This window comes from Lynx canadensis, chromosome X (assembly GCF_007474595.2).
Source record: "Lynx canadensis isolate LIC74 chromosome X, mLynCan4.pri.v2, whole genome shotgun sequence".
Lineage (NCBI taxonomy): Eukaryota > Metazoa > Chordata > Mammalia > Carnivora > Felidae > Lynx > Lynx canadensis.
In genome coordinates, this window is record NC_044321.2 from 19,853,317 (window position 1) to 19,865,921 (window position 12,605).

General features: G+C 43.0%; 1 non-coding gene across 1 annotated transcript; it reads right to left on the minus strand.

The window, feature by feature from the left end:
• Positions 1–3,666: 3,666 nt before the first annotated feature.
• On the minus strand, positions 3,667–3,768 carry LOC115507927. The gene has a single exon (XR_003966848.1). It is a non-coding gene; the product is annotated as a U6 spliceosomal RNA (small nuclear RNA).
• Between the last annotated feature and the right edge of the window lie 8,837 nt (positions 3,769–12,605).

The following is a 12,605-nucleotide window of genomic DNA, read 5'->3' on the forward strand; positions in this document are numbered from 1 at the left end:
TGTTTAGAGCAGCACTATCAACAATAGCCAAAGTATGGCAAGAGCCCAAGTGTCTATCGATGGATGCATGGATAAAGAAGATGTGGTATATATAAACGATGGAATATTACTCGGCAATCAAAAAGAATGCAATCTTACCATTCGCGACTACGTGGATGAAACTGGAAGGTATTATGCTAAGCGAAATTAGTCAGAGAAAGACAAAAATCATATGGCTTCACTCATATGAGGACTTTAAGAGACAAAACAGATGAACATAAGGGAAGGGAAGCAAAAATATAAAAACAGGGAGGGGGACAAAACAGAAGAGACTCTTAAATATGGAGAACAAACTGAGGGTTACTGGAGGGGTTGTGGGAGGGGGGCTGGGCTAAATGGGTCAGGGGCATTAAGGAATCTACTCCTGAAAACATTGTTGCACTATATGCTAGCTAACTTGAATGTAAATTAAAAAATAAATAAATTAAAAAACAAAACAAAAAAATGGATGGCATAACTTCACTGAAGAAGGCAGGTGGGAAAGTTAAATAACTTGGAAAAATTGTTTTTAAGTTTATGGACACAGAGAATAGATTGGTGGCCACCAGAGGAGAGGGGTGAGGTGTGGGCAAAATGGGTGAAAGGAGTCAAAATGTGCAAACTTTTCCAGTTATGAAATACAGAAATCATGGGGATGTAATGTACAGCATGGTGACTAGAGTTAGTAATACCATATTGCATATTTGAACATAACTGAGAGGAAGTCTTTAAAGTTCTCATCACAAGAAATGTGTGTAGTGTGGCAGATGTTAACTGGATTTATTGTGGTGATCATTTTGCAGTATATACAAATATCAAGTCATTATGTTGTACACCTGTAACTGATATAATGTTGTATGTCAATTATACTTCAATTACAAAAAAAAAAAGAAAAAATGGTGTTTTGACCAGGGAATGGAAGACCAACAATAAAAAGAACTGTACATAAATGTACTATAGTTGGTAGATAATATACAGAAATATAGATATGTATGTATACATAAGGTAGTATATTTAGATACATTTTCTGGCTCTGGCTCTGGCTTCTGCAGTGGTCTGGAATCAGTGACACGCCAGCAGCAATGAGCACACCTAGCTCCCAGATCTTTGTTTCTAAATACCATTCTCCAATAAAAGAATTCAGGGCTCCTTAAAGAAATGGCTGATTCTAGGGTTGGGGCAGGGAAGATATGAGATGAATGCAGTTTGGTAGGACCACAAGAAGACCATAGGAGACTGCACCTGGCCTCACCAGGCCCTGCTGTGAGCCATATGCTGGGATGTATAGTCTGAGTTCTGTGCTCTTGCTGTAACATGTCCTTCCCCTGTAATAAACTTTTTACATTTGTAAGCCTTGTCACTTTGGGTCCTGTGAATCTTCTTTAGCAATTGAACTCTGCTTACATGCCACTGTTAGTACAGCTATATATTCAAGGTTTTACGAATGCTGCATGGGCACTAGGAAACAAAAACGGTATATCATCTACTATTCAATACATGTTTCTCTCCAGGAATCTATTAAAATGAGACTTATTAATCATATTGTTAAGTGAGTCTCTATCCTTCTTCATATTTTGGCTTTATAAATTTCAGTGTCATTTTATTTTATTTTTCTTTTAAGTTTATTTATTTTAGAGAGAGAAGGAGAGCATGAGCAGGAGAGGGGCAGAGAGAGAGGAGACAGAATCCCAAGCAGGCTCCACACTGGCAGCGCAGAGCTCGGTGTGGGGCTCAGACTCATGAACTGCGAGATCATGACCTGAGCCTAAATCAAGAGTTGGACACTTAACCAGCTGAGCCACCAATGCGCTCCTCAAGGTCATTTTTTTAATGTCAAATTGTACTAATGTAAGTACATTTGTTTTGTAAGTACATTTTGATTCCTCTAAATTTGCATTTCTTTTATATATTTCCCCTTCCTTTACATTACTATTTTTGTTTCATTTTGTGTTTCATTTAAATAACATAAAATAGAATTCTTAATCCAATTTGTGAATCCTAATTTTTATTTATTTTTATCTTTTTATTTTTTAAGATTTTACTTAAAATTGTTTTTAATGTTTATTATTTATTTTTTGAGAGAAAGACAGAATGAGAGCAGGGGAGGGGCAGAGAGAGAGGGAGACACAGAATCTGAAGCAGCCCCCAGGCTCTGAGCTGTCAGCATAAAGTCTGACATGGGGCTCCAACCCATGTACCGCGAGATCATGACCTGAGCTGAAGTTGTATGCCTAACCGACTGAGCCACCCAGGTGCCCCAAGATTTTACTTTTAAATAATCTCTACACCCAACATGAGACTCAAACTTACAACCCCAAGATCAACAGTCACATGCTCTACTGACTGAGTTGCCAACCACCCCTATGAATCTTAATTAAAAAATATTTTTTAAACATTTTATTTACTTTTGAGACTCAGAGAGAGACACAGTGCAAGTGGGGGAGGGGCAGAGAGAGAGGGAGACACAGAATCCGAAGCAGGCTCCAGGCTCCGAGCTGTCAGCACAGAGCCTGATGTGAAGCTTGAACTCATGAACTGTCAGATCATGACCTGACCCAAAGTCGGATGCTTAACTGACTGAGCCAACCCAGGCGCCCCTGAATTTTAATTTTTAATAGGGGAGTAGATTCTATTATATTTATCATGATCACTAATACATTTTTTATTATAAATGTCATATATTTATGCTATTTTTAATGTTTCCTTATTTAAAAAAATTTTTTTATGAATTTTAAATTTCTTTTTCCCTTTTGAGTGTTTGCTTTTATCGTCTTCATTTCTTTGGAAGCCATATATACTCCTTTTGATACTGGTAAGTGTGACTTTTCAGTTTTTCAAAAGCATTCTGTGGGTAATGTACACAGTATGTATGTATGTATGTATTTTGAACTGTATGTATGAACTGTATTTTAATTCCAGTATAGTTAACATACAGTTATATTAGTTTCAAGTGTACAATATAGTGATGCAACAATTCTGTACATTACTCAGTGCTCACCAAAATAAGTGTACTCTTTTTTTGTGCGTGAGAGAGAAAGAGTGTGTTCATGAGTGAGCATCTGCATGAGCTGGGGAGCAGCAGAGGGAGGGAGGGAGAGAGAGAGAGAGAGAGAGAGGGAGAAGGGGAGAGAGGGAGAGTCCCAAGCAGGCTCCACACCCAGCACGGAGCCTGATGCTCAGTGAGATCATGATCTCAGCCGAAATCCAGAGCTGGATGCTTAAGTGACTGGGGCACCCAGGCGCTCTCAAAATAAGTGTATTCTTAATCCCCTTCACCTATTTAACCCATCCCCTCAGCCACCTCCCCTCTAGTAACCATCAATTTGTTCTCTATAGTTAAAAGTCCATGTTTTGGCTTGTCTCTTTTTTTCTTTGTTCATTTGTTTTGTTTTTTAAGTTCGACTTAAGACTGAAATCATGGTGTGTAAAAATATGGAATGCTTGGGGCGCCTGGGTGGCTTGGTTGGTTGGGCGTCCGACTGCGGCTCAGGTTATGATCTCACGGTCTGTGGGTTCGAGTCCCGCGTCAGGCTCTGTGCTGACAGCTCAGAGCCTGGAGCCTGTTTCAGATTCTGTGTGTCTCTCTCTCTCTGCCCCTCCCCTGTTCATGCTCTGTCCCTCTGTCTCAAAAATAAATAAACGTTAAAAAAAAATATGGAATGCTTCATGAATTTGTGTGTCATCATTGCACAGGGGCCATGTTTATCTCTGTATCATTCCAATTTTAGTATTTGTACTGCCAAAGTGAACAGAAAGTACACAGTATTTTGACAGTAAGAAAGCTGTCAACAACTGTTAGGGTCATATCAAAAGGACTCAGGAGCCAACTTAAAGAAGTTCCCCCTGAACCCTCTTGCACTGTTGGTGGGAATGCAAATTGGTGCAGCCACTCTGGAAAACAGTGTGGAGGTTCCTCAAAAAATTAAAAATAGATCTACCCTATGACCCAGCAATAGCACTGCTAGGAATTTACCCGAGGGATACAGGAGTGCTGATGCATAGGGGCACTTGTACCCCAATGTTTCTAGCAGCACTCTCAACAATAGCCAAATGATGGAAAGAGCCTAAATGTCCATCAACTGATGAATGGATAAAGAAATTGTGGTTTATACACATAATGGAGTACTACGTGGCAATGAGAAGGAATGAAATATGGCCCTTTGTAGCAACATGGATGGAACTGGAGAGTGTGATGCTAAGTGAAATAAGCCATACAGAGAAAGACAGATACCATATGGTTTCACTCTTATGTGGATCCTGAGAAACTTAACAGAAACCCATGGGGGAGGGGAAGAAAAAAAAAAAAGAGGTTAGAGTGGAAGACAGCCAAAGCATAAGAGACTCTTAAAAACTGAGAACAAACTGAGGGTTGATGGGGGGTGGGAGGGAGGGGAGGGTGGGTGATGGGTATTGAGGAGGGCACCTTTTGGGATGAGCACTGGGTGTTGTATGGAAACCAATTTGACAATAAACTTCATATATTGAAAAAAATAGAAAAAAAATTAAAAAAAAAATAAAGAAGTTCCCCCTAGTCATAGGATAATTTGAGCATCAATAAAAGTAATCGCAGTGTGGGGGGCGGCGTCTGGGTGGCTCAGTTGGTTGAGCATCCAACTCTTTTTTTTAAATATTCATTTATTTAGGGGGAGAGCACAAGCAGGGGAGGGGCAGAGAGAGCGGGACAGAAGATCTGAAGCAGGCTCAGCGCCGACAGGCTGACAGCAGTGAGCCCGATGTGGGGCTCAAACTCACAAACTGCGAGATCATGAACTGAGCTGAAGTCGGACTTTCAACCAACTGAGCCACCTAGGTGCCCCAAGCATCCAACTTTTGATTTTAGCTCAGGTCATGATCCCAGGGTCGTGGGATTGAGCCTCATGTCAGGCTCTGCGCTGAGCTTAGAGCTGCTTAAAATTCTCTGTATCTCTCTCTCTCTCTCTTTCCCTCTGCTCCTCTCCCCTGCTTGCTCTCTCTCTCTCTCTCTCTCTCTCTCTAATAAAAACAAGGGCACCTGGGTGGCTCAGTTGGTTAAGCATCTCACTTCAGCTCAAGTCATGACCTTGCAGTTCATGAGTTTGAGCCCTGTGTCAGGCTCTGTGCTGACAGCTCAGAGCTTAGAGCCTGCTTCAGATTCTGTGTCTCCCTCTCTGTCTCCTTCTCCCCTGATCACACTCCATCTCTCCCCTCTCTCTCTCTCTCTCTCTCTCTCTCTCTCAAAAATAAACATTAAAAAATTAAAAAAAATAAAATTTAAATAAAATTTAAAAACGGCAGTGGATTGACACACATGGAATGTGTTTGACTCATGAGTTTATATAATACTATCAAATAAACTTATTTTGCACCTTAAAAAAAACCTGATTGAGGTCCAGACTTCCACAACGGGGAGGTGAGGTTGATGGACACTTTCCCCAGTGAAACAACCATTTAACTGGTGAAAATTGTTTAAAAAACTCAACCATTTAAAGTCTCTGGAATTGTCCTAAGCACATATGGCAAATAGAGAAACATTTATCCAAGAAAATCTACTACTAGTAAAACTTCAGCAATGAACTTGTTACTTAATTGGGAGTCTGTGACATTTGTGCCACAAACTGTTTCCTACTTCCCAGATCAATGTGATGGAATGTCTACTTTTGTAAGATGCAGCCAAAAAGATGGGGCTCCATTTCCTCCCAGCTCCCAATCTAGGACTACGGTTTCCCTCCAGGAAAGGAGGGCCATCAGCATCTCTCATCACCTCCAACGGTGTTGCAGAACCTATATATCCAGGTAGGTTTAAGGAGAATTAGAGAGATTCCATCCCCTGTCCAGCCTCCACTGTGGGACAGAAGTTCTACTGCATGCGCCGCTGGCCGTAGTCCTGGGACCTGATCACTCCTGCTCCAGCTTGCTCACAGGGCAGAGGTTCCATATCCAGAGAAGAACGGTAAGAAGGGTACGGGCCACTATCCCTACCCAGTTACCCTCTTGCAACATGTGTCATCATACCCTCTGGTAGGTCAGGTGTAGTAGTGCAGAGGCCCTCTTAAAACTTAGAAGAGCGCCTGCCAGCGTGTGCTTAGTATTTGCCAGCCATTACTGCGAAAGACCATTTGGCCGCGCGTAGGAATCCTCCGCTATAACCCTGTTCTCTAAAAACCCTAGCTGTTGGTCCATTTTCTTCCGAAGACTGATGTTGCAGAGAAGCCTGACATCAAACTGACTTTGTTGCCTTCTAGCCTAGCGGTGGAGAGCTCTGGATGTGTGACTCTGGGCAAGTTACTTGACCTCTGCAGTCCTTGCCCCCATCGTGTGTAAAGCGGGGCAAGTCCCAGCTAGGCCTCCCCGCCTTGGGCCCTTTGCACTTGCTGGCCAAGCCATCCTTCCTCCCTTCCATCCATCGGCTCGTCTTCCCTCACTCCGACCTTTTCGTTCTGCCAGGGCTTCTACCGTAGGGGCCTCAGCCTCTGGCCAGTCATCTCACTCCGGCCTCTCGGCCTCCGCCACCGACCCGAGGGCACGCACGCGGCAGAGAGAGACAACCGACCGAGCGGTTCCGCGGCGAGACCGGAAGACACTCTCTTTCGTCCAGGGTGACTGGGCCGCGGGGAGCCCAGAGGCGCCCGTCTGCTCCGGCAAGGGCTGGAGGCCAGCGGAGGCGGCTGGAGCGCACAGGGCTCCCGCCAGACTCGCTCAGGGTTCCCGAGGCCAGTCGACGTCAAGGCGGGCACCGCGCGCGGCTTGGTTGGAAGCCGTGAGGTTTAGGGGAGAGAATTCAGTAGAGCCGCGAGTAGCGTGCAGAACACGGGCTGAGCCCTCAGCGAACGACGGTTTCCTCCCGCCTCAGTGGTTGTGGGGCTTTTTGTAGTTCCAAGTTGTGGTTACAGATTGTTGCCAACTGTGTCTGTGCGTGGGTAGGTGATTTTCCCCGAAGTGCGGGGAGCTCTTTCAGTCTGCACAGAGAGAGAGAGAGAGAGATCTTCCCCAAGCTTAGGAAAACCTTGGTTCCCCGACGAGCTTTCGTTACTGCGTCTCTTGGCTAGGAGCGGTGAGCACCTGTCTGTGGGCGATGGTCTGTGTTCCCCGTCTCTACCATCTCTCCCCACCTCCGAACGTTGAGTTCCCGGGGGCGGGGACGTGGGTGCCGGTATTGATCTCCGGAGGGCTTCCTCCCAGCCTCCTGGGCCCTGAGGCCCTGGAAGGGCCTACAAGGGACCGGCCGCCCCCGGCCCGGCCGCTTAGGGAATGAGTTTCTGTCCCTCGCCCGGCCCACTGTCCTTCTGGCAGCGGCACACGACTTCTCAGCGACACACTTGAGCGGTCAGCGCGAGGAGCCACCGACCGCGCGGGCGATCCCAGGAACCCCCGCTGCTCAGCCCAGAGGCCCGGCCTAGGGGCTTGCTGGAAATGCAGAGCCTCCGGGAGGTCCTGGCCCCGCTGCGGCGGAACAGCACGTTCACGACGCCCCCGGTGGTGGGGGCTGGGGGGGGGGTGCGGGGTGGGGGTTGTGTGCGCCTTAAAGTTGCAGAGGCTGTGCTCCAGAGCACGGGACTCGGTAACCCTTTTATTCATAATCCGTTTGTTTTCTGGCTACTCACGGGGTCTTTCTGTACGGGGAAAACCTTCCCAACTCCTCACCGGACCAGATCATGTCAGGCTCTGACTACTTCTTACTGCATTTTCATGTGAAGTTTCATGACCATAAACTGGGGACTCCGTTGCCCATCGCCTGAGTCTTACGTGCACAATTCACACTTCATTGGAACCTTAATTTTACTCCGTCACATTCCTGCCGTGTCCTCGGCTCCCCTCACCTTTTCAAGAGTTATGAAACTTTCCACATTTCTGCCAGCTGCTTCTTCCTGTTTTGTTCTCAATTTGGGATGTTTGTTTCTATTTGCTTGATGTCTGTGTTCAAAAACAAGCAAAAAACATTTGTGGTTCATGTAAACATAGAGCACAATTCAAATTTGTTCCATATGAGATTCTCTGCTGAGGAATTCTTATGTCTTGTAATTGGTGAGAATATTTTTGCCTTAAACTGTAATGTTGAATTATCACTTCTTTTAGCATATTTAGTTAACGAATTTTGGGGTGAAAAGTCATTATGTCATTGAAAAGGAGTCTTTGTTCAAAATGTGGCAGATTTTTCAAGAGCTGCTTTAGCAAATGTTGCTAACTGAAAGATCATTCTGTAAGGTAGTTATGTTCTTGGCAAAAACTAGAAAGTATGAGCACATCAAGAGTTGGCTACGAAACGGGGAATTGGGAATTCTCTCCTTCTACTGGAAGCAATATGTATTAGTACATTCATTTTGGATAGTATTATTGAAAAGGTGCCATATCCAGCAATTTTACTTCTTTATAATCCAAGAAAAACTCTTATAAATGTGGGCAAAGAGGCATTTACCAGAGGTACTAATGTTTCTTAAAGTATATTGGTGTGTGGCCCAATTGTCTATGTATCACCCAGGCTCCTGGTTAAACTGCAGATTCCTCAGCCCTATACCGTACCTACTAAAAATTAGAATTTCTAGGAATTGAGAGCCAGCAGCCCACATCTTTAGCAAGATACTGCTTGCAAGTTTGAAAACCAGGGCTGTTTTCTTAATCATATGTGGTTTAGTTGATTTCATTGTTTAATTATGCTGATGGTTTTTAAAAATAAGTGCTGTTATAAGGTCCACAGAAAAGCACCAAGGGAAGCAACAAATATCTGTAATACTTGCCCCGCTCCAAAGATTCTTTGAAATGTGAAGGTAATTTTTTCTTTGTATGTTTATTTTTTTTTAATTAATCGATTAATTTTAAATCTTTATTTTATTTTTGAGATAGAGGCAGAGATCGAGCAGGGGAGGGGCAGAGAGAGAGGGAGACACAGAATCTGAAGCAGGCTCCAGGGTCTGAGCTGTCAGCACAGAGCCCGAGGCGGGGCTCGAACTCACGAACCGTGAGATCATGACCTGAGCCGAAGTCGGATGCTTATCCAACCGAGGCACCCAGGCGCCCCATATTTTTTTTTTTTGACTCGCTACAGAAAATTTCAAGTATATACACAAAGAGAATAATGCATATCATTTTATCGAAGTACAATTGGCACACAATATTACATTAGTTTTAGGTGTACAACATAGTGATTCAACAAGTTTGTACATTATCAAATGCTCACCACAATAAGTGTAATCACCATCTGTCACCTTTCCATGTTATTACAGGATTATTGACTATATTCCCTATGCTGTACTTTTCATTTTTGTGACTTATTTTATAACTGGAAGTTTTACCTCTTAATCTCCTTCACCTATCACACCCATGCCCCCACCCACCTCCTCTCTGGCAACTACTAGTTTGTTCTCTGTTATTTATGAGTCTCTTTCTGTTTTCTGATTGCTTATTTATTCATTTGTTTTGTTTTTTAGATTCCACATATAAATGAAATCATACAGTATTTATTTTTCTCTGTCTGACTTATTTCACTTAACACAATAGCCTCTAGGTCCATCCTTGTTGCTGCAGTGGTAAGCTCTCATTCTTTTTTATGGCTGCGTAATATTCCATTTCATTCCCACATCTTCATCCTTTCATCTATCAATTGACACTTAGGTTGAGTCCATCTCTTGACTATTATAAATAATGTTGCAGGGACGCCTGGCTGACTCAGTCGGTGGAACATGCGACTCTTGATCTTGGGGTCGTGAGTTCAAGTCCCATGTTGAGCACAGAACTTACTTAAAAAAATAAATAGGGGCGCCTGTTGGCTCAGTCAGTTAAGTGTCTGACTGTGGCTCAGGTCATGATCTCAGGGTTCGTGGATTTGAGCCCTGTGTTGGGCTCTGTGCTATCAGAGCAGAGCTCACTTCTGATCCTCTGTCTCCCTCTCTCTCTGCCCCTCCCCTCCCCTGCTCATGCATGCTTGTGGTCTCTCTCTCTCTCTCTCTCTCAAAAATAAACATTAAAAAAATTTTTTTTAATAAAGGAAATGTTTTTTAAAAATTAAAGAAGATAATGCTGCAGTAAATATAGAGGTGCATATATCTTTGCAAATTAGTGTCTTTGTTTGCTTTTGGTAAATACCCAGAAGTAGAATTACTGGATCATATGGTATTTCTATTTTTAATTTTTGGGGAAACCTCCATCCTGTTTGCCACAGTGGTTGCACTAATTCACATTCCCACCAACAGGGCACAAAAGGGTTCCCTTCTCTCCACATCCTCACCAATATTTGTCGTTTCTTGTCTTTTTGATACTAGCCATTCTGACAGATATAAGGTATCTCATTGTGTTTTAATTTGCATTTCTCTGATGATTAGTGATGTGAAGCATCTTTTCATGCGGCTGCTGGCCATCTGTATGTCTTCTTTGGAAAAATGTGTGCTCAGGGGCGCCTGGGTGGCGCAGTCGGTTAAGCGTCCGACTTCAACCAGGTCACGATCTCGCGGTCCGTGAGTTCGAGCCCCGCGTCAGGCTCTGGGCTGATGGCTCGGAGCCTGGAGCCTGTTTCCGATTCTGTGTCTCCCTCTCTCTCTGCCCCTCCCCCGTTCATGCTCTGTCTCTCTCTGTCCCAAAAATAAATAAACGTTGAAAAAAAAAAATTAAAAAAAAAATGTGTGCTCAGTTTCTCTGCCCCTTTTTAAATCACATTGTTTGGTTGCTTTTTGTTTGTTTGTTTTTTGGTGTTAAGTTGTATAAGTTCTTTATATATTTTGATATTAACTCTTTATCAGATATATCAAATATTTTCTCCCGTTCATTCTGTTGCCTTTTTATTTTGTTGAAGGTTTCTTTGCTGTGCAAAATCTTATTTTGTTGTAGTCCCAATAGTTTATTTTTGCTTTTGCTTCCCTTGCCTCAGGAGACATATCTAGAAATATTTTGAGAAGGCTGATGTGAAAGAGATTTTTGCCTATATTTTCTTTTAGGAGTTTTATCATTTTAGGTCTCATGTTTAGGTCTTTGGTCCATTAAAAAAAAATTTTTTTTAATGTTTATTTTTTGAGGGAGGGAGAGAGAGAGCATGAGCAGCGGAAGGGAGAGAGAGAGAGGGAGACACAGAATCCGAAGCAGGCTCCAGGCCTCTGAGCTGTCAGCACAGAGCCTGACGTGGGGCTTGAACTCATGAACCACGAGTTCGTGACCTGAGCCAAAGTCAGATGCTCAACCAACTGAGCTACCCAGGCGCCCCAGTCTTTGGTCTATTTTGAGTTTATTTTTGTGTATGGCATAAAAATATGGTCCAGTTCATTCTTTTACATGTAGCTATTCATTTTCCCCAGCACCGTTTATTGAAGAGATTTTCTTTTCCTCATTTTATATGCTTGCCTCGTTTGTCTTAGGTTAATTGACCTTATAAGAATGGGTTTATGGAGCGCCTGGGTGGCGCAGTCGGTTAAGCATCCGACTTCAGCCAGGTCACGATCTCGCGGTCCGGGAGTTCGAGCCCCGCGTCGGGCTCTGGGCTGATGGCTCAGAGCCTGGAGCCCGTTTCCGATTCTGTGTCTCCCTCTCTCTCTGCCCCTCCCCCGTTCATGCTCTGTCTCTCTCTGACCCAAAAATAAATAAACGTTGAAAAAAAAATTAAAAAAAAAAAATTCTGCCAGTCCATAAGGACAATATATCTTTCCATTTGTTTGTGACATCTTCAGTTTCTATTATCAGTGTTTTATAGTTTTCAGAGTATAGGTCTTTCCTCAGTAGCATATCATATTATCTGTAAATATTTTGATAATTTATCTCTAAAAGGTAAGGACCCTTTTGAAGATATAATCACATCATCATTACACCTAATGTAATTTGTTTATATCAGTATATATCCAGTTCACATTGACAATAATCCAGTGTTCACATTTCTCTAATTGTCTCATCATTTTTTTACACTCGTTTGTTTGAATCAAGATTGAAATAAAGTTCATACAGTACATTTCATTAATAATTTTTTTATTAAAAAATTTTTTTTAACATTTATTTATTATTGCGAGACAGAGACGGACACAGCGTGAGCATGGGAGGGGCAGAGAGAGGGGAGACACAGAATCTGAAGTAGGCTCCAGGCTCTGAGCTGTCAGCACAGAGCCTGCCGCGAGACTCGAACTCACAAACCGGATCATGACCCGAGCGGAAGTCGGACGCTTTACCGAGTGAGCCACCCAGATGCCCCCATTAATAATTTCTTTTAAGTCTTTTATTATCTATTACTGGTTTCCTCTTAAATTTTTTGCTATAATTTATTTGTTGAAGAAAGCGGGTCCTCTAGTGTTTCTCACCATCTGAATTTTGTTGATTGCATCCCTGAGGTTTCATCGATATGTTTCTCTGTTCCCTGTATTACCTATAAATTGGCAACTGGAACTGAAGAGTTTATCAGGTTCAGGTATGATTTTTTTAGGTGCTGGCTTTGTGTACTTTCGTCATGAGGCATATGTCTAGTTGTCACTCTGGTTAGCAGCCATTGATGGTCATTGCCTAGATCCATTAATTCATTAGGGGTTGCAAAATGGTGACATTCTAATTCCATCAAGTCTTTTTCATATATTAGCAGAATTATTAAAAGAAAATTCCCTTTATCAGCTATTTGTTTAGCCTGAGAAAAGTTCATCTAGGATAAGTGC